Genomic DNA, 26,786 nt, shown 5'->3' with positions numbered 1-26,786 from the left:
CGTTCTACAACTCCACAACAAACAAACGCAAGAATTTTGTACACAATGTTGGTAGGCAGCTGTTTTCACTCGGCCAACTTTGACGTAGCCATTTTTGTACTAATGCTGCGGCCTACAATAGAGATATTTGGTAAATTTAGGATCCACTCACACAAGTTAAGCATTCCCACATAACCAATTCGTTCTAAAATTTATGTACCTAAAATAAACGATGCGAATGGGGCTTGATTACGCTATCGCGTTCGAGTCTTGAAGGCGAAGCTCAAGCGTCTTCCAGCTTATTTTGAACTGACAGGGGGTGTCATAAAATGTGTACAAAAATGCTCACAAATAATGGAAATGTGACATATACTTCCTGCCTTCATAACGACCGTTTATGTATTGGCAAATATGACATCAAGTACAGCAAAATTAAAAAAAAAAAAAGATTGATGCAAGGGCCGACTCAGGGCGCGGGCTTCCTTGTCTCTCTCTATTTTTTCACTTTTCTTTTCTTCTTTGCTGCCTTTGTCGGTTTCATATTAGTGAACATTAGAGATCCACATTAGGCTATTTACTGCTAACGGTTCCTCAATTCTGCGCGTGAATACTATCAGGGTCCTCGGAATGTTCGTCGAGTCCAATGGAGAGGGCCCGCCATCAAACGCATTTCTTCCAAGACCAAAAACGCTCTCGGGTTGATTAGAAGAATCACTAAGAGGTGCTAAGGAATCAAAGATGACAATCTGATCCGGATTATCCACGCATTTGTGCTACGCCACCTCGCTTATTCGGCGGCTATGCACAATTGGCTCGTGTCAGAACGCAAAGCCCCAATCAGAGCAGTCTTCAAGCTGGTTCAAGGCATTACCGTTCGAACGCTCGTGGAAGACCTCCTCAACATGGGAATCCACAAAACAACACACACACACACACACACACACACACACACACACACACACACACACACACACTTGTGTCAAAGCCGAAGAGTTTTCACGGTTTGTCAAACCGTCCGGCACTAGTGGGCAGAGCGATACTCTGCATGCTAGGACGCAACTCCGTGTTCGTCGGTCCTGATACTGTGAGGCTGCCCAACGATATAAGGTCCAAGATTTTCATACATCAGAGGCCGCATTAAACCTATCACGAAGTACGAAGACGAGCCAGGGGTACAGATCTGGTCGCCAGTGTCCGCTTAGACAATGAACGAGCCTGCTTTGTAGATGCCGCTTCGTACGCTCAAAAAGAAGCCTTCTCTTCAGTGGTCGTCGACTGTAATTACAAAGCAGTCAGCTGCGCTATCACCCGCACTTCTAGTTCCAGCGTTGTACAGCAGGTTGCTATTGGTCTTGCATTGACGGACGGTGTACACGACACAATTTGACACTAAGGCATCTATTAAGGAATTTTAGATATGGTGGCTCCCAAGTTCCTACAGATCATTAGAGAAGCCAAAGACCCGAAAAATCACTCATTTGTCTGGTTTTTTGCGTACCCTAGAACCATTGAGGGTACCTTGTCCGATCCGAACGAGGAGGTGTACTCGGCTGTATGAGGTTTGACTGACCATGTGCCAGGTAACACGCCATCTTCTGGGTGGTCCGAGCCTCTCTACAGGAACAGCGAGATATGCAAGTGCCATTATCTCTCAAGAAAAGTGCTGCCCTTGCCACACTCCAAGCTGTGCATAGCCCAAGCTATCACGCTCAGTCTGCTACAAACAAGAGCCTATGTATGCCCGAGCCCTGCAGCACTGCATACATTATACCCCTAACAGTTCCCAAGCCGGGATTACACCCTGTGGTAGGTAGGTATGTGGGGTTTAACGTCCCAAAACCACCATATGATTATGAGAGACGCCGTAGTGGAGGGCTCCGGAAATTTCTACCACCTGGGGTTCTTTAACGTGCACCCAAATCTGAGCATACGAGCCTACAACATTTCCGCCCCCATCGGAAATGCAGCCGCCGCAGCCGGGATTCGATCCCGTGACCTACGGGTCAGCAGCCGAGTACCATAGCCATTAGACCACCATGGCGGAGTGGATTGCAACCTTTGTGGTGGTTATGCTGACTTCGAGCATCCCCTTTCCACCAAGGGCCATGTCGGCCAGGACCAGACCTCTCAGATGCTGGCCGTCCAGAGGATCCACGAGAGGGCGGTCCGTTCCCAAGTGGGCCTAACCAGGGGACATCGAGTTAGCTTGCACCTATTCTGGACCAAAATCAAGTTGTTATGCTCACTCACTTACTCAGTCTATATCTATTCCTTTCTCTTTTTTTCGCTCCACCTTTCTTCCGTTTCTTTCTCTATTTCTTTATTTCCATTCGTTTATCTCTTCATTTCTCGTTCCATCTTGATCTTTAGTTTTTTATATATTTTTGTGTGTTCCTTTCTATCTATTTCCCCATTTCTATCTCTGTATTTGCATCTCCTTTTCTCGTCGTCCCTTTATTTCTCCCTCTTTGAACTGCGAGTAATGCATTGCACGCCGGACAAATTAGTTCAGCGGGGCGAACGTGTTTGGGGGAGTGAAGCAGGAGATGACGAAGAGAGCGAGCTCTCCTTGTAAGCGTATAGCCTTGCCAGATGCTGCGCGATGCGAGAGGTAGTTCACAATGTTGATAGTTTACTGTTGAGGTATGACGAGGTATTACTGTTGCACCCTGCGCGTCGGAGGATGAGTGTGGAATGGTAGACGCGTGTAGGTGATAGTTGCTGAGTGTTACATTGATGTTCTCGGTGCTTCCAGTGTTGCTTGATTCTGTGCGACGTAAGGAGGTGCCGGCGTCTCGCAACTGCAAATGAACGCTATAATTGCGTGTCGGCAAAGAAATGTCTACGATATCTGTATAAATATGTTGCACGCAAGTCATCGTGAAGAAACCATAAGGAAAGACAACATTGCGCACGCGTACACGATTCTCCACGAACAAACGGTGCCTCGCATTTTTTCTTCGGAGCGTAAAACAGGAGCTTGATTTCGTTGTCCATTTTAATTAACTCGTCTGTACGGTCCTCCACCTACCGTAATAGCAACCCGTGGTAGTCCCAGAGCTGCAGCTACGTGTGTCAACCATTTTTCTGTGCGTTACTGACTGACTATTCCGCAGGTGATGTATACAAGGTAGAGTCAATCCATTGGTGTAGCCAGGGGCGGCCCACCGAGCTCGTGCCCTCCCCCCCTCTCTCACCCAACCTTTTTGTGTCATTGCCTACCGAGCACAAAATGACACTCGGCCACATTTTTTTTTGCGCGGCCCTCACTTCAGATCAAAAAGATGCCCCCCCCCCCCCCCCACACACACACCCTCCCTTAAAAGCTTCTGCCTACGCCCCTGCGCAAATCATACGGAGTTACTGCGTGACCCATCCGAAGCCCTATCAGTCAGCAACACGTATGTAATGACACTTGTAGCTGGTTATACGAGTCTTATTTAGCGCGCTCACGAAAGCCAACAAACTTTTGCCACATTTGTGGGACACGTCAAAATGAACAAAAGCCAAGATAAATAACCACGAAGTAACCATTCATTCAAAATATGCATAAGCGCGCTACACTTGCTGCATTGCTTTATATCGCAAAGTTCGTACATTCTGTAACGGGACTGCTTCCGTCGATCACACCTCGTCGAGTGGTCTTGCACTGTCGGGAAGCAAGTTCGGAATACCGTTTTGTATGGGAAAAGCCTTGCCAAGTTCGTCGGACACAAGCACGTTTCTCTCACTGACGTAACGAAGAGGCTTTTTGGTCACGGGACACACGATGAACTTCAGGTTCTCTTCGTCGAATGTGACCGGCACGTCTTGCGTGCCATCGAGGGGCTGGGGGCCGTCGGGCCCGTAAGTGCAGAATCCGAGTCGTTGAGTGCCGCCGTTGTGGATCAAGGAGAGGCAGCGTTTGTGCAGAAAAGCAGTCGCCACACGCTTCAGCATGATCACACGGGTGGAAAATCACTGAAACAGATAGAAAAGGGCGCACAAGAAATGCTACTAATGCCGACACAAATCAACGTTCGAACACGGCTGGATTTGGCTGTGGCTTGACTTGGTTTAGTGCATTTCAAATCACTAAATTGGTCAGTTTTTTATTAATTCTTAAAAATAAAACCTATTTAAAAATTAGCATTGCACTTAAATTAAATTTTACAAAAATTATTTAAATATTGCTATCTTGTTTAGTTTTAGTGTATAAATTATAAACCTAAAAAAATGCTTTTATGTTTTTGTGACGTCATAGTTGTCATGAGTATTTAAAAAGAAAAGCTAAAAATACTTTAGGTGTATTAAAATGGGGCAGCATGCCGTTTGGCGTCCCAGATGTGGCTCTTTTTGCCATGACAATTAGCGCTGCCGGAGCACACCGTACTACTGTGTCGCTACCTGTCGTCACTTTAAAGTAACTTATGAGCAGCTTAGATACAAAGCCTCTGAGATTATTACTTATAGTTGCTGCGCTGGTTATAAATTGTATAAAATGATTATAAAAGTGTATAAAGAAATAAAGCAGTATGTTCTTGAGTGTTATTTTTATTATTATTTGTTTAATAACGCGACTGCTTACTCTCTTGGCTCATGCAGGTAAGTGGTGGTCGTGGAACTAGCCCGCTGATAACGTTATCCTTCATTTAACCTTCGTTATTCTTCGTTATCCTCGTTTGTTTCGTCGCATGATTTCAAGTTAGTGCAATAGCTAAGCAGGGGTACATATGGATCAAATCAATAGCGATGTGCTTTCTACAGAACAGTGAGCTAGCAGACGATCTGGGTCCCTGTTCTGCGATAGGAGTTGTGCGAGCTCGACTACGCAGAAATAGCGTTATTTGTCTCATTAATGCATTCACATGGGTTTTATGTGTTTTAATCTTGTAGATACTTTCAGTTCGAATTGTGTTATGTGCCTATTTCACTCAAAATCTGCACAAAGGTTGGCAAAGTAAACTTGAAATGCGCGCGCTAGACACACTGTTTGATAGTAGCGCCTTCTGGTGGCGTCATTGCAAAAGCGACCACCACTGTTCCTTTGATTTGCTGTGAAGACGGCACACTGCCCCATTCCACTGCACCATAGCGAAACTAAAAACTATAACAAAACTAAGAAACCGAAACACTTCGAGGTTCAGCGAGCATTTGGTAGATGGCAGCGCATGCGCTAGACAGGTTTTTGAAGTCGTTCACGTGACTCGACGACCTCCTCTATTGCCTCCTCCTTCCTCGCGTCGTGGGGGCGAGAGAGAAGCGGGCCGCACAAAGTTCTGACTCAGCTGAGGCTCCCAATGGATACGTCTTGCGGCGTCGGGCGCCAGTGCATGTGCCCGCACTGGCAGTGGTCTTTTTGAACGTGTGCTTCGGTGCTTCGACCATCGCACTTTGCCTCTGGATTACCGCTTCGGGCGTCGCTACTTCGGTGCCCTGCTGTCCCCGTCTGCAGCTTTACTTTTGTGTTGTGCACCGGCCGAATTCGTTTTTTGTGGAGCCACGGCGGCGTGCTCGCGTGTTGTGTGTTGCGCGTCGCCGCGGAGGGGGGGTGTGCGCGCACCACTTCCTTGCCTCCGGGCCAAGGTTGGTTTGTTCCGTGCGCGGCAGCCCGGCTCCCCGACTTCACCACTGACATGACCAAGATATGCGGTGAGTCTGCACGCTGTTGTAAAACTTCTTCACCCGAAGTTTCTTGCCCGGCCGCGGGACGATTTTCGCGGGACGGTGCCGGCGGGCTCCGTTCGAGGGTCGAAGCCAGTGATCCGCACGCAAAACGGGTATCGCACGGCGCGTTTTGGATAGATATCGAGTCTTGTGGCGATCGAGTTTCTTAATCGCGATTGACTAATTTGCGCAAGACGCAGAAGGTAGCCCATCGCAGTTGCAAGATCTGATTCTGATCGATGCGATAGGTTGTGATCGAATGTGAAACTGTGACACCCGCTCGCGCGAAAATCAGGGAACATAGTTTAAGAAGTGTGTCTATCGCACTCGAAACCTACATTTTCGAGCGTGGTTAGTAATACAGGTGGAGTTTGCTCAATCTGGTTATCGGTTACGGAGCGCCACGCGTAGGTTCAGAAATGAACTTATTCGTTACGACACGATGTGATTATCCCCTCGTTATTTGCGATAAGCATGGCGATTTAATGATGGCCCGAAGTCAGCAAGATATTCCATGTGATCACAAGTGCTGTGTTCCCAGCTTTATTCATGAACTCGGAACGTCAAGCGTTTGGACGGTGAAGGTTTAATGTTGAAGCTGGATGAATTGACCATGACATAAAATGCTAAATTCAACAGAGCTCGTGCGCTATTTCATGCAGTATCTCTATACCCTAAGGCTGTTGAAGGTTTATTTTATCAATCCAACTCCATTATGGTACGTTGTTGGCTGTATCCATCGTGGTGCTGGATGCTCTGAACTATATTGTAAAAGGTAGGCAATGAACGGCAAGCGTCATACGCTATTAGGTAACGGCCGACATATTGTAGCTCTTCCCCCGGATTTGACAGTCTTGGTGCCAAATTGGGTCTGATAAACATTAGCCAACTCTTGCGGAAATCAGATGCAAGGTAGAAGGTAGAAGATTGTCGCAGTTTAACTGTTAAAATTGGCGCGCTTTCGTAAATAAATGTTACCTTGTAGAGAAAGCGTAATAAGGGTTTAAAGATAGCGAGGGGTCAACTAAACGACCGTTTTTACACGCAGTCTTCTCCAGGCGTGATACCTCAAGCGATATATCGTTACGGATAAGAAAAGAAAAAAAAAAGCGGTGGAAGGTCGAAAATGATTGTTTGTATTCAAAGCAAGTCGGTTGCCGAATCTGTGGAGGTGTGCACGTTTATAAATAAGTTTCTGCTTTTAGAAGTCGGTGCGATAAAGTTGACAGATAACGGGAGGTCAGCAAAGTAGCTGTCTCGGCATGTGGACGGATTCAAACGCGAGATTTTAATTTCTTCAAGTATAACGGCTGCTATGAGCAATTGCCTGTGATAACCGCGTCGTGTCGTTGCAAATATGGCTGCTGAAGATTATTATGTTGATCCGTATGTAATTCGCTGTAAGCAGAATATCTGCATTACGTAGCCCCAGAAGTTTGCGTTTCCGATCCCTTTCTACTGTACTCTACTTCACGTATAAATGGTGTCGCCGTTTGTCGTGCTGGATAAAAAAAAGGGATCTGCAACAGAAGAACGTAGAAACAAGCATGCGAATTACGCTAGCGCACAAACTAAACTTTGTTTGCAGAGTCTTCACTGAGGCCGGTATCGTGTAAAAGACCTCTGGGTCACGATTTTGTACTCCTTGCCGGTTGCCCACCGCACACCTGCCGATCCGGTAGCAGGTGCGCCGAATCATATTGGTCCCGAGCCTGCTATATAAGACCGTGCGAGAAGCCGCGCATTATTGCGGTCACGAATGGAAGCGGGTTCGTCGAGAAATGGAAAGTATTGATAGCTTGAGCATGACGGCTTGGACGCTTAACATGGCGGCTTAGATAACGGCAAGGCAGTTGTAGTCACGCGGTCACCTGCTACAGGGTGATAACGACGTCGCCGAAGTGTTATTGGGTCTCTGTACATGTAATTTGGAGGAACCACCAAGCGATCTACTGATAACAGTGACGTGACGTGGCAAAGTTCGCGTCCCGCCATGTTCGTGCTCTAACGTGTCTGTTTCGGTGACGTCAGTGCAAGTTATCTATACGTTGCATTCTATGATCTATTTATTTGCCACGGGTTACCAATCGCAGGCCTTTGGGTGAAGTATGTCGTCGATTCATGTTCATTTCTTTTAAAGACGATAGTCTTTCTTGGGGACCTTCGACGCAAACAATTTTTGTCTGTCTGTCTTTACATTTCTCTGTTTGTTCGCTCTTAAAGTACCCTAAACGGCACCCAACGATACCCCAAACGGCCGACCCCGAACGCAGCGCCCACCAATATTGCTCAAGATTCAGCGTTCATACTTGTGCGCTTGTCAATTGAAAAGCAGTTATTGCGCACATCTGAGGCACCATAACAACACTTTGATAATCTGTATTTGTGTTTTTTTACTAGAAAAGACGTACATAAGTAATTCTAAGGACCGCAGCGTTTATCACGCTGCACTGACCATGCAACGCTTGTACGAAAAGGCAAGTGTTTCCAGGAGGAGGAGGAATAAACTTTATTATTCATAAAGTGAATAGGAAATGAGGGGAACCAAGTTTGACGGGGGCTACGTTGGGGCCCAAGGGGCCGCAACACTAGCGGACCAGTCCGCCAGCTTGGCCTGTATATGCAAATTCGGGCTCCTTAAGGACCTCTCCCGGGCTTCCGGTGAGGGAGATGGCTGCAGGAACTCCTCGGGTGTAGGGTTGTTGGGGCAACCCCATAATACGTGGTCTTGTCCTATCTGTGCTAGGCTACAGTTATCACACTTGTGTAGCGAACATAAACCGGGCAGTGGTGCGGTCCCAGTAACCAAATCCGAATGACCTCGCGCTCAGCTACGGAGACCGGCTCAGCCGGCACCGAGAACAAAGAAGGCTGTATCCACCTCCAGATGAACCATTAGCCCGGGCCCAAGCGACTACACTGCGAAGGGCTCAGACTCATTGTATACTCAGCCCGAGGAGGCTGGCCGCCATAGTGAAAGATTAAAAGTGTTTCCAACGCTTTGCTAAGACGACATGGTGGCGGCACCTACCCGTCGCTTTGTGTTCTACACCTTATCACCTCCGAGACGGGCGCGCACGCCGCGCGCTTCGTTTTCCAAGATAACATATAGATAGCGCTCATGGCTCACGTGTGACGTGACTTGATGCGCTCGTTCGTCTCCGCTTCACGCTCGTGGCACTCTAACGCAGCGCCTCCAGAATACCATTCACTGGTTTTCTTGCGCAGAACATCAAATAAACGTTTTTTTTCGTTCTCTCTAGACACAAGACTATTGTCTTTCGACTACATTTGCAGTGTAACATGCAGATACGGGGCCAATTTTTTTCATAGTTTTTTTTCGTACTCGACCAACCGGGGTGAAACCTACGCATGCCTATGCGCGCGCTTGTGTTCTTTATTTTCTGATTTGCGAGATACAGCGACGTCATGAGGTCCTTGATCACAATCTTTGATGTTCTCTCTCTTTGCAGTTCTTTCGAACAACAACAAAAAAAAAAACGGAACGGTACGAGTCGGAAAGCGCATATCCTTTGCGTTCGCTGACTTTCTGGCGTATCCTGCTCTTTGAATACAGAAATTCTATGAGTAGCACTATACCTTCGAAAAAGATACCCCGAGCCGTTGAGCGCTCGCCTTATATGCATCGTGTTGCGGACCGGACGCGCAGCGGCGGGGTCCATGCGAACGATTATGGCACGTACTACCACTACGTCGTGCGGTGCGTTGGCGGCGGGAGGGTCTCCTCCTGAGAGAGGCTGCGGGCAAACGACCACTGCATGAAAGAAAGCCTCTCCCGCCGCCTCCAACGCCTGCATTGAAGTTTGGCAACAACGAAAAAAAAAAAAAGTCCTGAAAGATGGAGAGAGGGGAAAGAAGAGAACGCTTTTTTGTTTTCTTTTCCTTCTTCAAGGCATATCTTTGTTACTACAAGCACGACGACCGTTGGAAGCGCGTTCCTCGCCTTCTCGCCTGCGTATTTTCTTCTTTCTTTAAGACGTAGAAGATAGCGACGGGGAGTGGCCTTTGGAGGAGGAAGTATGGAAGAAGTGGAAAAAGAAATAAATGTTCAGGACTAACAGAGGAGATGAACAAAAAAACTCAGTGGGGATTTTTAAACGTCCGCCGTTTCCTCTCTCTCTCTCGCTCGCGGGTACGAGCAATTAAGCATCCCCGTCAGGTGCCTTGCACGCCGTGTGTTCGCAGCGCAATCGAGAAGAGGAAGAACAGAAAGGTGTGTGTGTGTTTGGCTGTTGGGGAAGGCTTCCTCGAGAAGTGCCGCGACGACTTCTTTCTCGCCGCAGCCGATACGAAGAAGAACGTTTTTGCGCCTGCAAGGTCGACCCGCGTGGACGAAGAAGACGGGACAGGTTGAGAGCGGCTGCGCCGCATCGATGAACGAAGAGACAACCCCCCCCCCCCCCAAAAAAAAAAAAAAAAGAAATAAAAAACAAGTTACTCTCGACGAGTTGCGCATCCGACAGTCTTGGCCGTCGGTGCGGTCTCACCTCGCGGCGTTGTAGTGTGGCTTCTTTTTTGGCCTGGCCGTAGGAAGCCATACGGCCTTGGCTACTTTCTATCGCTCCCAAGTGCGTTGTCTCGATGGGTAGCGCCGTGTTTCGGAAGACGTTATGGCGACCCTAGCAGACGTTTAGGTTGTCGGTGAATACAAAGCCCGCCACGGTAATCCAGTGACAGGCCCTTAGCCAGAGGGTGGGGGGAAGGAGGTGTTTTACCGAGAATTAATGGTGTAACTACGGGGGCTTTTTTTTTAAGCCCTGCAACAAGTGCTCCCCACCCACTCCTTCCACAACGGAAAAAAAATCTTATCTGCGGGCCTGCCTAGTGTTTATGGTGCTCGACTGCTAACTCGCAGGTCGCGGGATCGAATGCCGACCGCAGGAGTCACATTTTCGATTGAGGCAGAAATTCTTGATGCGCTTAGATTTAGGCACGCGTTGAAGAACCACAGGCGGCCGAGATTTCCGGGGCCCTCCACTATACGGCGTCTCTCGTAATCATATCGCTGTTTCGGGACGTTAATCCCCAACAATTATTATTTTAATCGGTGAATACAAAGAATGTGTTCGCTATTTATCTCCTGGCTTTTCTAGTTGTTTTTTTTTTCGGCTCAATTCGTGACGCCAGCAGTCTGTTCACTTGACGTTTGGAGGAAATGTTCTGGACCGGTTCACGCACGAGGGAAATCAGTTGCGAATGGCCTACCCTGTTTTGCCGTACAAGTCGCGCGTGATCAGCCGACTTTGTTTTGTGTGTATTCGGCTGCGCAAGCGAAGATGACACAGTGAACCCAACAGTCTTAATAAGCTAAACGTTTACTGCTCGCATTGTCCCCGTGCTCTGTGAAGAAATAGGTGTCGAGGAAGAGCCTGCGAAGGCGTGAAAGAAACCACCATCGCATACCTGAACTCGGAGTAGTTTATGGGCCCTTTCACATAGGCAATATCTTCCTTGGCCGGCTCTTTAATGTCCATTTTAAGTCGTAGTAGAAAAGAAAAATAACCCCCAATAAGTCACTCGGCACCGAATAGATCGGTGATCTATTCGATAAATATCTAGAGAAGTCCGTCCCGAAAATAATGCATGCCTTTGATCTACTTGGCAGCGAACGAAACGTCGGACAGTCCGCTAAAACTCGGATGTAGTTTCGGTCGTATATTACGTTTACGTTTTCGCATAACGATAGCAGGGTGATGGTTTAACGGCTACAGGCCGACATGGCCACAATGAAAAACGGGCCAACGGCTGGCGCGGCGCGAACTCAACTGCATTCATCGAGCTTGTATCGACAGTTTCCTAGTTGTCTCGAGATTGGACGGCAATAAACCTCGTTTGCTTCGACTGTCGCAAATGGAGTCGTACAGATAACATCAACACTTGTCCGAATACACATAACGGCTAGGGTATACCCTAGCGCCCAATAAACTTCGTGTATGGCCGCAACGCCTGAAACTGGTGCTCTGATATATAGGCGGCTCTGGATTGAGTAATTTTTGTTTACTTTTTTATTTACAAAATACTGTCAACCCTCCTTGAGGGTTATTACAGGAGTGGGAAAGATACAAACTTTTTACAAGCAAGGCGATGCAGTGGCAATACAAGAAAAGTACATAAGAAACGAACACAAGAGTAATGACACCATGACGTGCAAGCGTCACGATCATGGTAATAACTAATGCATACATCATACAGGAATAGCAATACATTGCCTACAACATTGCCCAATAACTCTGATAAGGAAAAAAAGATGAAAGTGCTCCCCGTAACTGTCTCTCTCTTGAGTAATATTTCGAGTAACATGTGACTGGGTTGCCCTCGAGGTGTTGCCGGGTTTTCCGACGAATGCTTCCTGTTCTTTCCGTGTAATTTTGACCAGTGGTTAATTAATTTGATTTCGCCTACAGTGGTTATGGTGCTATTGATTGGATCGCGCGGCTGGATGACCGCACGCTCGCATCTCGGCCGCAATGGCCGTGGATGCGAAATGCAAGAGTGCAAGTAGGTATACTTAGGTGCATGTTAAAGCCCTCTACTAGGGCGTCCTCTACTCGAAGCCCTCTACTAGGGCGAAGCCCTCTACTAGGGCGTCCTTTACGATATCATGGTTTTGGGACGATAACGTCCAACCGTTTATTATTGTCATTCATGAATTTCATTCCCGCGGTCATATGTGCTACGTTCGCGATATTATTATGAGAGATGCTGTAGTGAAGGGCTCCGGAAATTTCGAACATCTGGTGTTCTTTAACGTGCGTCTGATTCTAAGCAGAATGGTCTGTAACATTATACCTATATCGAAACGTGGCTGCCTCGGAAGGACGTCTAAGTGCACGAGCTTTTGTTGCACATTCATTTCGACCAACCGGAATGTGCGCCTATATCAGGGGTGCAGCGAAAATTCTTTCTGCAAGTGCGGGAGGAGGGGGTGGGGTGCAACCGTACTTTGTGTGTGTTCGTGAGTGCGTTTGTATATGTGCGTGTACGCAAGCACAACTGAAAAACTTCGCCCCACCGCGGTGGTCTAGTGGCTAAGGTACTCGGCTGCTGACCCGCAGGGCGCGGGTTCAAATCCCGGCTGCGGCGGCTGCATTTCCGGTGGAGGCGGAAATGTAGGCCCGTGTGCTCAGATTTGGGTGCACGTTAAAGAACCCCAGGTGGTCTAAATTTCCGGAGCCCTCCACTACGGCGTCTCTCATAATCATATAGTGGTTTTGGGATGTTAAACCCCACATATCAATCAATCAACTGAAAAACTTCGGAATGGTTTCGACTCCCTCCCCTCACTCCTGGCAAAGCTCCTGGCACTTTTCATCATCAAAACGGGATGCTTTACTCTGTCAGACATATCACGCCATTGATTAGTGTGTATAGGGTCATGCCCACGAATGTCGTCTGATGATAACTATTGCCTAGGGCCCTTAACGTTGCATTCGAAGAACTGCTTCTTTATCACCCTTACCATCCAATATTCGAGGGACCAATGGCCGGCCGTCGTGAGAAGCACATCATCGGTTCAGTTTCGTCTTTGCATCCACTGCGGATTGTCGAACAAGGAGGGGACGGCGGCCGCGCACGCCTATACATGTCCATGTGTTTGTGTGTATGTGTGTGTTTAATCTTACTAACATTTGGCCAATCCAATCGCGAGACTATAAATCGCGTTGCGAGTTCTAAATTTTCTGTGCTTCTTTTTCTCTTTTTTTGTACCATTCAAACAAGTGTTTTTTGACGCACGGTTGATTTGTTGTGCGCCCTTTTCTATAACACGTTTTCTACCATGCTTACCTATTCACGCAGTTCCGCGTTACCTTACATTCTAACTTGCTCCTTTTTTGTGTGTGTGTGTCCGATTTGCCTGCAACCTATGTACCCACCTTTGCAATGTCTCGCAAAGAGACCGCAATATAAGTAAATGAATAAAAAAAAATAAAACTTCACGCGCGACGCGTATATGTCGCAATAAGCGATTTCTCAGGTGCACCCCGTGACGACAGTAAAAAATAAATAAAACAAAAACGAAAGAGACGTGAATTAGGAGTAATGCGACTGCTACGTCGAGAATGTGTCGCTTTCCAGTTCACGTGAATTACTCCAATATCGAATCGCGCACAGTCCGCCACGACGTACCTATTACAAGATCTCCGAAACACGGCTGCGAACGCGAGCCTTTCTTCTACAACGCCGGTCTCTCATAGGTCCGTCGAAATTAAGTCTCAATAATGTATCACGTACTTATTGCCGACTCGGTCTCATTCTCGGAGTCAACGAGAAAAGGAGCAGCGCGACCGAGACTCGGAAAAAATGCGAGAAAGAAAAAAAAAGTGAGACAGCGATAAAAATAAATGATAAGCGAGATAGAAGATGACAAGGAGTTACGGAGAACGAGCGCGCGAAAAAAGATTGCCTATTCACATGCGCCGAGGAGTCGGCACTGCAAACGCTCGCTGCGCCTGCATAATAAAACTGGCATTCTCATCGTATATACATACACCTATATATAGTATGGCGTTATAACGCTGTGGATGTCTAAATGTGCGCGTATATATATATATATATATATATATATATATATATATATATATATATATATATATATATATATATATATATATATATATATATATATATATATATCTGTATACGCGCATGCGTGTTACATCTGTCTTCAAAGTATAGTGTACACAACGTCTGTTGTTTATCGCCAGGTTCTTCTTGGTTCGTCGTGTTGCTGTATGTACGAACTAGACAAGATCGCAATATTCTTCTCTCGCTTACAGCCCTCGCGTAATCTCAGGAGCGAGATACGAACGAAACGGGGGGGGGGAACATGGCGAAATATAAAAGAGAGACGATGTTATGAAGTAAAGAGGGCTCTTCTCTTTTGTTTCACAGACGTCGGAGGGGAGAAGGGGGACTGGCTGGCTGGCTGGCTCACGGGAAAAGATGCGCAACGCGGCTTTGCCTCGCTGTGTTACGGGCAAAAAAAAAAAAAAAGGGCTTTGCCAAAGGCGTCGGCGAGGGTGGTTGGAAGGGGAACCTTATTTCACGGTGCCACAGGCCCGGAGATCGCTTTCGGAACAGTATTCGCCGCTGCTAGACAACGCGCGAAGCGAGCGCTGGGGAATTGCTTCCGCCGCATAAGCGCCCGTATTCCCCTTGCTGCTGGATCTGCGCTCTTCAGTTTCGTGTGAAGGCTCGGAGTCGTGGACGTTGTCTTTCCGTATCCTTCTATATTTATTTCGCACTCTTGAAAAGGATACGGTGGTATAAGACTCGCCCGATGATATAGCTCTGATATTGAATGTTATGCTCCTCTCCCCGCCCCCCCCCCCCTTTTTTTTAGCATTTTTGTTTCTCACTATAACCTTGTATCCAGGGTTTACTGCAGTGGCGTCTGCGCGTGTGCGTGCCTTCGTTTAACAGCGCCCTCTGTCGTTTTGTGGATCCCAGAGGAAGAAAGAAAGTTTCGATGGACCCTCCTGCGAATACGTATACTGTAACATTTGCAGTGTACTGTACTGGGTCTTAGTTTAGTCTTGATACTGGGACGCAGAGTCTTCTTAGATTCGAGAAAATTGCAAAACCTGAATCCTTGTGGGCAGGCGCTCATACTTCCTCGGCTTCGCGCTGTACTCTATAGTATAGTCGCAGTCGCGAAAATTTCTTGTTTGGGAACTGGGCGTTCCTCGCTCACCCTTAATCTTATTTGACTCAGATTGGGGCCTTAATTGAGAGTGAAAAAAATGAATATTCGCCACCTATCGTGACAATGTGATTTTCGAGGCTCACAAAATGTGTAAAGGGGCGTTTTACACGCATATAATACTAGTTTATAAGGGCACGTCAGATGCCTCTGTTGAACAGTTTATTTTAAATATTTTTGTATGGTTTTGGTATACAATGTTCCAGATAACTAATAGTTTCCCCGGGAAGCAGCTTGGCGTGTTTATCGTTAATTGTACTTAAAGAGAAGCAAGGTGAAATCTGCGAAGTCTTGCTGCACTTACCTTTCGGATTATATCTGTGGAACGTCCTTCTGTATAAGCTATAGTGAAAAGTATGCGCAAAAAAAAAAAAAAATCTGTATGTTGGTGGAGCCCATGGCATACGTCACAGTTGGTGTCATGCCAGGGTGTAACATGTTTAATACCCGTTTCTTCGTTTTCAGCAGCGTTGCTTTTCGAACAAACTGACGCGTATTATTCTCTTATAAGCGTAGAAATAAAGCTGTGCGGCCAACTTTTAATCATTCGCGATTCCGTATATTTGTCCGTATAAAGGGAGTTTTCCTATAAAGCGAGAACTCGCGTGGCAACACAGGCGACGGTCTGTAATCTCGACCTTCTAGTATCAGGGAAACATTACACCATACCTCGTCACTCCACTACGATGTTTTTATATTTTCTGTAACTCCCTTTCCAGCAGAGTTAAAATCAGTCTCGCAGGACAACGTGAACGGTGTCTAGTATCACATGTATGAAAATGGCTAAGTATGGTAATAATTATTAGAATGCATATATTTATACATAGAACATTAGTAAAACGGGCGTATAAAAGTTGGCAAGCTCTACGAGGAATAGATCATAGAAAGGAAATAAAACGAAACATTGAGCAGGTAAATGACGATGCACGCGATTGTGAGCCTGAAACTGTCGGACATCGAAGCAAGCGCGTATGGCCTAAGTGAGAAACTTCGTTTAAACGAAGCAAGAACACCGCGTTCCTTCGCTTTAAGCGGAGTGTGTACTGTACAGGGAGCGTGCGCCACCCTGGTCGAGTATACGATACCTCCGAGATGTCCGGGACGATCGTAAAGAGGACCGTCTTCGCAATAAAGCCGTCTTCGCGTCGCGGAATGGTTTGTTTTCGCCAGTGGGAAGGGGCTAATGAACACTATACACCCGTGATAGGACTGAATGTCGAGTGTGTGTGTAGTGTGTGTGTGCGTACACACCGCTACTGTTCTCCACTTTTATGACGTCCCGGCCATACCGAAAGGTCCGGGTCGCGACAATGCCGTGCACGATCGCAGCGACGGTATACCCGAGAGAGAGAGAGATAGAGAGAGATAGAGAGAGAGAGAGAGAGAGAGAGAGGCTGCATAGTTTCAGGCGCCGGGGAGAACTTGTCTGCAGCGTATGCTTAGCGGGAAAGGCCTTGTGCAGCGCATAAAATCTGCATGCAGATTGCTTTCGTTTTCGAACCTTCCGTGTCACAGTGCACACGCGCCGGCCGCCAAATTGTGCGCATATAGTGTTCACACAGCGCAGCGAGAGGGAAGACGGGGCGACGGTTTTGTAGATGTTTGCAAGACCTCAATGCTCTCGTGGCTGTTGTCGTCAGAAGTGTGAACGGCTTGCGGGACCGACATAAAGTTGTAGCTGAGAAATAGAGGTAATCGGCAATAACAGAAAGAAAGAAACAGAGATATATGTATATATTAAAAAAGGGATATTATAGAAGAGGTCGATCGAAGAAGGGCTAACTATCCCGTGGGTTCTAATTTGAAAACGGTTGCTGTTTTAGGTCATTGTCAAATTATGCCGAGGCTGTTTTTTTTAAGCCAGTCAAGGAAGGAGCGCCAACCGTATACACCGTGAATTATATCTAGCCGACAAGTTGGCAAGTCCGACAGAGTAGTCGAATTTCGCGGTATTCGTGCTATAGCCTTAACACTAAAGCCACTGGTGTGTGATGAAATGGCCGGATGGTGAGAGAAAGCAAAAGAGAGGGAGATACCTTGCACATGACGTCAGACTCGCAGCTTCCCGCCGTCTCCGACATGGTCAGTGTTTTGTATTCAGAAATGCGAGCGATTTAATTCCTTTAAAGGAGTACTGACACAAAAAATTTGGCCTCGCGTTTTTCTGCTGCAATGCCTTACTGTAGGGCTGTTAGTCATGACACGACACATTGTTTGCTGCAGCACGTGATAGATAATTAATTACAGGCCTCTCATTATCGATCAGTTTCCGTTTCGATTTGAGAGAGTTCCAAAAACTGGGTGCAACTGTCGCTATCTAGCGTGTGCAACTCTTGACCACGTCAGCACACAGTACTATGACGCACTTCTGCACGATCCTCATCAAGAATTACTTTCGAATAGGAAACGGCACTGGAATGTCGCCAAACACAAACATTTCTAAGCGTGCGCCACGACCACGCACTCGTAACCAGCCGCCGAGAAATATAGACTTCGGGAACTAACGTGAAAAAAAAAAAGGCGGCTATGACGTCATGATAACTTGTTTTGTTGACCGCAGCGTGGTGACGTGCTGGAAGCAGGGGGTCACCTCCGAGGGTGTCTATAGCGCTATGGAGTCGGTCGCTCACGAAAACTTAATTTAAAATACCTTACAAGCTACATTCGTTGTTGATAACTTGCAGATGATATACGAATGTTCACGAGAATTGATTCCGCAGGCTATCTCGGCCCCGAAATTTTGTGTCAGTACCCCTTTAACGTCACCGAGCTGAAATAGGAACGCTGCCAGCGCTATATAGACTTTGGCGGAAATCTTTTTTTTTTATAAGAGTCTCTCTCTCGCGTGGGGGCAAGAACTTACAGAAGAATCGCAACGCGAGCAACTTTGCAGCGTTTATGGTTCTCTGACATGGCGGATAAAGGGACGTCAGTGCAAGCGGTATGTGGGGAGGATCGTAGCCGTTATGAGTGTTTGCGCATCGGCGATGCGCAAACTTGTCGGGCGCATAATTCTATCGCATAAATCGCTCATCCCGCTGCTGTCGTCTTCCTTGTTTCTGTTCTCGGATCTTCGCGCAGCATCACGCCATTTAAAAGAGCCTGAAAAGAGTTGCATTATATAGACTTTGGTAACAAGGGTACTTCGTCGTGTAATGGGTATTCCAGTTATGTGTACACTGCAGTGCGTGATTGAAGTGCTGAGGAAGTGCTCGAAAACGTACTTTTGAGCGCTTCCTCAAGTGACTGTAACAGTATTTAACCTTTATTTGCATCAATGCATTCTATGTAGTGCGAATCCAGGAGTTATGTAAAGAAAATAGTGACGGTTTTACGTGCGAAATCCACGATATGACCATGAGGTGCGCCGTATATATATATATATATATATATATATATATATATATATATATATATATATATATATATATATATATATATATATATTGTGGGGGCTCGGCGAGGCGAACGAGCGCATCGCCACGCTCTTGGAGTGAACGGACACAGCAGACGCGGTCGGTACAAAGCACACAACATACATACATTTATTAACTAATTTAGACGACGATATCGTCCGCCGAATGTTACATCAATTTTAATTAACACGCTACCATACAAACAACATAACGCAGTGACACACTAAACACACAATAGCATGATAAACACACAATAGCATGATAAACACACACTAACACACCCAACACATACCCAAGGCGGCGTCGCCAATGCCTGACTTTCCACGGGGGACCCCGGCGCGAAGCCCGCGGTGCGGAGCACCAGGGACCCACGCTACAGACAACCGTTCGCGGCAGCCGCCACGCGCAGAAGAGGCTCGCTCAACTCTCGCCCACCACCAAGGCCTGCCTTCCGCCAGGGGCCACCGCCGGCGCTACCGCTCTACCAACAGTGGTACTCAAAGCGAACACAACGCCATCTATCGCCCGGCGGTGGTCACCACCGAAACAAAGCCTTGGGGCGAGACACGTGCGCCACACGGCGCAAACAACTTTACAGGGGGGGCGGGGTGTCAGCCCCACAATATATATATATATATATATATATATATATATATATATATATATATATATATATATATATATATATATATATATATATATATATATATAGTAGAGAGGGAGGGAGGGAGGGGAAATGCGGGACGGTTAAGCAAGCCTGGCTACACAGCCGAGCCCACAGTTACCTTGTTCTCTAGAAAACGGTGACGATGACATCAAAAGTCATACTTTGACGACTACCGAGAATACTCGTAGAAGAGCCGCTGAATAACGATAAAAGAAAAGCTTTATTCGCAGTGGCCAGTCTCGAACTGGCATTCCAGGTTCTGTTCCCTGTGTAGTTCCGTGCACAAACCCATCGCGTTGCCCAAGCTATAGGCGTGTGGCTGCACACGAGAGATAAGCTGCCGATGCGCTTACAGCAGCCGCTTATAGCCGACTGCGACCGGTCAGAACTATGCGTATTCCATCTTTGCGTTCTCTCTTTATTTCTCGATCGATTTGTTCTTCTTTTTTTCTTGCATCTATTGACCGGCCGCATCAGGCCAGTTGCTCTTCTTTTTTTTTTTCATTAAATGTATGTAAGGAGAGGTAGTTGCTCTTCTTCGTTTCCACGTATACATCCCTCGACGCGGCTATCACAGACGACCTGCGACGGGGGTCTTGTGACCGGGGGGGGGGGTAACGTGGGGGGCGGGGGGGGGAGATTAGGGCGTTCTTATTTTCCCATTATGCTCTCCTCGGCGATATAGATTTACGCATCCAGGCTGGCTCGGGATTAGGGCTGCAAGGCCGACCGTCGCCGCCTGGTCGGATTACACGGGGCTTCAAGTCAGCCGGCAGGAGGAGGTGCTATAACCGCACCGGAGTTGCAGCAGCCGGGCTTCGTCTGTATGCGCGATTTTGTGCCATGGTGGTGTGAAGGCGACTACACTGGGCCCCTGCATAACGTAGCCCTGTCGCGTGTATGTGCTCTGCGCTTGCTGCGTTATTGCTGGTAACACGTTACTAGTCTGTTACGCAGTAACTTCGCCGAACAGGAATATTTTTAACAGGAATTTTTCATTTTTATTATTTTATTTTTGGCGATAATGGTGTTATGGTTGCTGGATTTTTCTTTTGTGGTTTTTTGTTCGCGTTCATGTAATCTTCTGTGCTATGCTGGTATCTGGATGTTTCGTAGTAATGTATATATATGTTTTTCTTACACCGTATTTCGTATTGTAGTGTTAGCTTATGGTCTTTATTGTTATACACATCTTTGTCATTGTCCCACCTGCCTTGTATAGGGTTCACGGGCCTCGTCAAGCTGTCCATATACAACTTTTAGCCAGTGAACTTTTCCAGAACCTGTTTCTTTCTGGGAAATAAATGATTTGATTTGATTCGATTTGTATTGAGATGTCTTCCCCGATAGCACGCGGAGAATAGGACTGTCACAGCAGTGTGTACAATTTTCCACGATATTTCGTGAACGAAAGCACCATGTTCACATCTGTTTCTTTCGTGACAGTGGGCTTTCAGATATTTGCTATACGAATGAATCAGGCTCTACAACCCGCCTGTCACAGCGTCGCCAACATCGTATAATCTAAGCCAGGCCCATAACTTCACAGCCATTTCCCAAAGCATTTGACAAAAAAAAAAAAATCTCAGCATGCTTATCTCATCTCTGCTTTGTCCCGAGGGGTGGGGTGACATGAATTATGCAGACATAATTAGCCTCAACGCTGACCCTTGGTGAACTGTGTAACATGCTCTCTATTTTTTTTTGACGACTCGTTCTATCATATTCAGCTATTGATAGCTCTGAACTTTCTTAAACATCTTACGTCCAACGCGGAACACTTAATTCTCCGTCTTTCTATATCAACATGCGTCGCACCATACGTAACAAAAGTGGTGAACACCATATCTGTGATACATTAGATCGTGTTGCGTCCGCTCCGTTATAACCGTGTACAGCCGAACCCACAGCGGCCGTGGTCGAGGTCTCCGCTTCGCTGACTTCGCGAGATTTATATACGACGCTGGCGCAGACTTGCGCTATAATGCACCTATCTCCTTCCCGCCTACCACCCGATTATATAGTGGTGGTTGTACGGCGGTTGAGGTAAAGAGGGCAGATCGGGCGGGGGAAGTTAGAGGTTGATGCTGCGTGCCAGGGCTTCACTCGACTCGAATTGATCGCAGCTGTCGCTGAACGGGCTGGTGAAGAAGAGCTCTTCCGAAGGTGCATAAAGCACAAGCGTCTTCATTTCTTCCTCCTCTCCCAGCTATAGTTCCCATCTTTATTGTATCGGCTTTTCTCGCACTGATCGAATCCACGTGCCTGCAGAAATGACGAAAGAGCTCGTATACACATGCACGAACCTGCTGACCACGTGCATACTCTTGTTAATTGGACTCATTACGGCTTAGTGGTGGTCCGCGCGATTTCTGTCGCCCATCGTGTAGCTATAAGAGGAATGAGGTGAAGGAAGGGAGCAGGTGTTGAGCGCTCCTGTGTTCGCTTAGAGCGGCAAATCACTCTCGTAATTACTGGCGCTCTCCGTCGACGCATGTTTGTCTTGGGGCAATACAGTAAAGTGTGGTGTGTATCGTTCGTCGTTTTCTTGCCTACGCACAAGTAAATTTTGGTGACTTTTCCACTTTTCGTGGACTCTCAACTAGCGGTGATGCCTACATAAGAACGGGGGACGCATAGTATAGACATCGGTTGTATTAATTCACTTGTAGATATATATGACCAGAAACATCGTATTTAAACCTCGTACTATGCGATATCAAATATATGGACACTCTCGGCTGGATTTCGCCGCCCTTCGGCGTCATGCACCGTATATATATATATATATATATATATATATATATATATATATATATATATATATATATATATATATGAAAACGCAAGAAATAAAAGACTCAGGCGCGCGGAATCCAACGTGGGACCTCCGCGTCGTGAATGCGAGACGTCAACCAGTGAGCCACCGAGGGATACCTGCTTCAACGTTCAAAAGGCAAGCTATTAATATCTACCACTTATAGCTGTTGACGGGCATTTCGGGGGGGAGGGAGTCATCTTTTCAGCATTCTCAGCAACATGGCGCAATGAGTGCGCGGTAACTTTCATCTCTCACGCGTACTTTGGCCCGCGGAAAGGAGGGGGGGGGGTGGATGATCTCTCGCGCTTCCTTATCTCCCGGTGGGGAGGATCATATGTCTTTTCTGGCGTTGGGCTTGCACTGGAACGATTCTGTTGTAGTTACGGGGCGCACAAAGGTCGCTGCAATCGTTGCACAGCTTCCGTTTGTGAAAAGGGCACGCTTTTCAGATACTGCGAAGTAATTACTGAGACGCTTATTTGCGTTCATCTGTACCTGTCAGTACATTTCGTGCATCATTTGTGTGTCAGAAACGCGAGGCACGTTTCGATCTGCTTGCCATTGTGCGCGTGACCTTCCAATTTGTTACTATCGCGTTCATTGCTTCGCTTTTGCGGCAAAGCTGTGACTTTTTTTTTTACCCAGGAATGTATGCGGACATTTTTTTTTTTGGGTGTGGAGCGGAGGGGGGGTACTTTCTTGATTAGAACGGGTGACTGGGCCGGCAAATAGTCGTTTTGCGTTATGTATGACATCGCAAAAAAAAAAAAGTCGCAGCTTTCCCGCAAAGGCGAAGCAATGAACGTGATAGCTACAAATTGAAAAATCGCGCGCAGAATGGCAAGCAGATTGAAATGTGTCCCATGTTTGTCACGCACAAATGACGCACGAAATGTACTCACAGGTACAGATGAACGTGAATTAGCGTCTCAGTTGTTAGTTCGATGTGTCTGAAAAGCGCGCGCTTCTCGCAAACGAAGGCTGTGCAATGATTGCAGTGACATTTGTGCGCCCCGTAACTACACCAGAATCGTTCCAGTGCAAGCCTTACGTCAGCCAAGACATATGATCTTCTCCACCGGGAGATAAGGCCGCGCGAGAGATCGTCCACTCCGCTCCTCTCAGCGGGTCAAAGTACGCGTGAGAGATGAGAGCCGCCGCGCGCTCATTGCGCCATCTTGCTGAGAATGTTAAAAACACAATAGTATCTACCTCTCCCCCCCCCCCCCGCCCAGATGCCCGCCAACAGCGGTAACCGGTAGATATACATAGTTTGCCGTTTAAACGTTGAATGAGGTACCCCTCGGTGGCTCAGTAGCTAACACCTCGCATTCACGACACGGAGGTCCCACGCTCGATTCCGTGCGCCGGAGTCTTTTTTCTGACTCTTTCTTTCTTGTGTTTTCATATATATATAGATACGTATACATATACGGCGCATGACGCTGACGCCCACGTCGACACTGACGCCGGCGGCGAAATCCAGCCGAGAGTGTCCATATAATTGCTATCGCAATAAAAATCTATAGTTTGCCCTTAGCACAATGAAAGTATTGCGTCTAAGGATCGCCCTACCGGCAATGCCACAAGTTAAGCAATTTCTTCGCATGAATGTCAAATCAAGCCCTGATTCCTAGAGGGTCGTGGTTACAAACAAAAAGAGCGGACATGAAACAAACTGCGTGTTGCGAGGTAGGGGAGAGCGAAACCGCTTTATTGGTGCCTCAGCCATTCCTTCCCAAATCGAATTACCTCCGCATATTGAGTTATCTGTATAGGGCCCGAGAGAGCAATAGAAACGCCCAGATGGGTTGCCTTGTGGCATGCGAAGAGTAGATTGAGACAGGCTGCGCAGCGCCGACAGTTCGGTGGTCCACGTCATGGATGCGGTCATGGTATATCCTGGAATATACGCAGCCGTATATCCTGCTTTGTGCTACAAACTGTACGCATCTCTCTCTATACAGGTCTCCATCCGCAGTGTCATTTTGCTTTGTGTTTTCTCGAGCTCGCGTTCTTTTCCGTGCACCATTGTGAAGGCTAGCTGATTCGTTCACCTTGCGGGCCACCCACAACTACGCACGCCCCCTGTAACTGCATGCAGCATGGCGCTTCTCCACGCAGGGGTCTGCCAATGCACGCAATTTCTCGCTGTAATGCGTCTGCGTGTATGCTGCGATGGTTGAATCCGGAGACAAGGTCGGGTCAGCGGGGGTATGTATACCTGTACTCGTGCCCCTCCCGAAGAATCGGCTAATGGGATTGGTTGGCGCAGTACGGTGGTGCGCCTAATGATCCGCGCCCCCCGCATCGACTTCCCCCCCCCCTCCCCCCATCCCCACTTCATCTCTGTATCCTGTCCGCAGAGCTGGCGCACACACTCACACACATGCGTATTATATAAATAAATAAATAAATAAATAAATAAATAAATAAATAAATAAATAAATAAATAAATAAATAAATAAACGTGTGTGTGTGTGTGTGTGTGTGTGTGTGTGTGTGTGTGTGTGTGTGTGTGTGTGTGTGTGTGTGTGTGTGTACCTCGAACGGTCGTCACGGGTGTACTACGAATACGTGTAATGTCGTGTTCGATTTGTTTGCCCCACTATGATAATGACTGGTTATTGAGATAGGCGTGGCGGTGCTTTTGTACGCGAATACGAGAAGTCTGGGCCGTACCGTCCCAGACGGTGTGCCGAGCAGAATGCACCGTTTTTTTTTTAATGAAGTATGATTAACAGAAGCGAAGGATGAGGTTCGGTTCAGCCAGACGACGTCATGATGGGGAGGGGGCAGGGGGTAGGGGGCGAATAAAACATCATGCGTCGAGTCAGGAGGCCCGCGAGGGGGCGTGGAGACAAGATCTCCACGTCAGGTAATGAAAGACCTAGCTGAGCCCTGTTTGCTAAAGCCGTGCAGACAATTCGATAAGATTATAAGACCAGTCTACCAGTGTACTTAGTAATGGGTGTAGTATACTTACCTAATGCTGCAGTATGGTTGAGGTACCCATGTAATCCTCCTCTTCCCCCCCCCCCCCTCTCTCGTCTTTTTATCATCTTCACCCATCGCGATGCTTCAGTTGAAGGTATAGAAATGACGGAGGTGACGGTGGTGGCTTTCTCGCGCCATGGTCAGTGCATAATTACGGCTCTCGGAGGCCTTAGCGAGAATGCAGCAGCTATTTATGGGTCATTTTTACGCGCAGCGCGAACGTTATGAGCCTGCGGCTACGGCCGTGTCTGTAGTATGCAGTGCCATGTTCATAACCCGCATGGCTTTGGCATTAGGTATGTATGTATCCGGATATGCGAACTCGTGGACCCACTTCCCCCGGTGTAACGACATGCTCATTCTTTACTTCAGCGGCACCTGTACTTATTACTACTTTCGGGTGTATGTTCATGGCGCTGTTAGGAATGCATGCACACGCCAACGGCTGATCTATGCTGTAATTAACGGAGATGGCTTTTTGTGTGCCGTTTTTAAAAGAATGCGATCCTTGTCTTCCGCGATGTCTCGTTGTTTCTTTGTCGATTTTTTTTTTCATAAAATGGGTTTGATGCACCTTTGTTTATCAGCTGTTTATCCGCTGAAAAAAGTGAGGTACAAAAGGTAGAATTATCTTGCTCTATTCATGTGTTAAACTGAGTCTTTAGGGAACGCATGTGGTAGCTTCTCTATTGTAGGTAACATTTCCGACTTTCGCATTGGCACCTTGTCAATTATAGGTAAGTTATCAAAAGTACGGTGATCGAACTCAACTAAAGGCGTATCTTATCTCAGTAGTTTCTTACGTTGAAGTGGCAGCTGCAGAGCACCTGATCAAATTCGTATGCAAAGGAAAGCAGTGGCGGATACGTATATCTCTTTTCAGCTCGAGATAATTTGTATTAGTTTGACAGCCAATCACGTTGTCTTATTTCGTTGACGTAATGACGGAGGCGGACTTCTTTCATTTTCTGCGCCTCTTGGGGAACTGTATATGTTTTGGGGCGTGGTGTCGTGGAGTGTGCTAGAGATACTCTACATGGCTCTTTTAGACTCCTAAATGCACTTAAAGGCGGCGTATACAGTAACTATGATGCGTACATATGCAAACATTGGCGCGTTTGTGAAGAATTATAATTGCGTCAACCGCTAGTACATACCTAATAATGGTTCGTCTACAACTCTGCGGTCATTTTTCTTTGTCCAGGGGCGCGTCCAGATGGAAATTTTTAGTTTCTTTGATCACATTCGTGTTATGCACTGCCATCTCATTCAGTATACGCAATCTTAGTTTTTGAAACGGTAGGTTGCATCGTGTTGCAAGCGATCAGGCTGCAAAGAATCCGGCAAGGGCGGAACACTGCTGCATTGTTACACTGAAAGAAAGAGGTCGAAGCGTAAAGGAATAGTATTTTAGTGAGATCGAAAAAAAAAAAGTGAAGAGGGAGAGTGATTTGTGTGCGCTGTGGGGGAAAGAAAAGAGACGCTCGTAAGCCGTAAGAGAGAAGGAGAGGTGAATACGAAAGATGAGTGTTCAAG

The 26,786-nt window shown here is 47.1% G+C and overlaps 1 protein-coding gene across 1 annotated transcript in view; it reads left to right on the top strand.

The window, feature by feature from the left end:
• The first annotated feature begins 5,226 nt into the window (after positions 1-5,226).
• Positions 5,227-26,786, top strand: part of LOC119173870 (uncharacterized) — a 396,568-nt gene continuing 375,008 nt past the window's right edge. The window contains exon 1 of the mRNA XM_075895412.1: positions 5,227-5,610. The gene's annotated coding sequence lies outside the window, so the exon portion shown is untranslated. The remainder of the gene's footprint in view (positions 5,611-26,786) is intronic.

Source organism: Rhipicephalus microplus, chromosome 5, assembly GCF_043290135.1.
Source record: "Rhipicephalus microplus isolate Deutch F79 chromosome 5, USDA_Rmic, whole genome shotgun sequence".
Classification (NCBI taxonomy): Eukaryota; Metazoa; Arthropoda; class Arachnida; order Ixodida; family Ixodidae; genus Rhipicephalus; species Rhipicephalus microplus.
The sequence above is the reverse complement of the archived record's forward strand: the minus strand, read 5'-3'. Positions and strand labels throughout refer to the sequence as shown.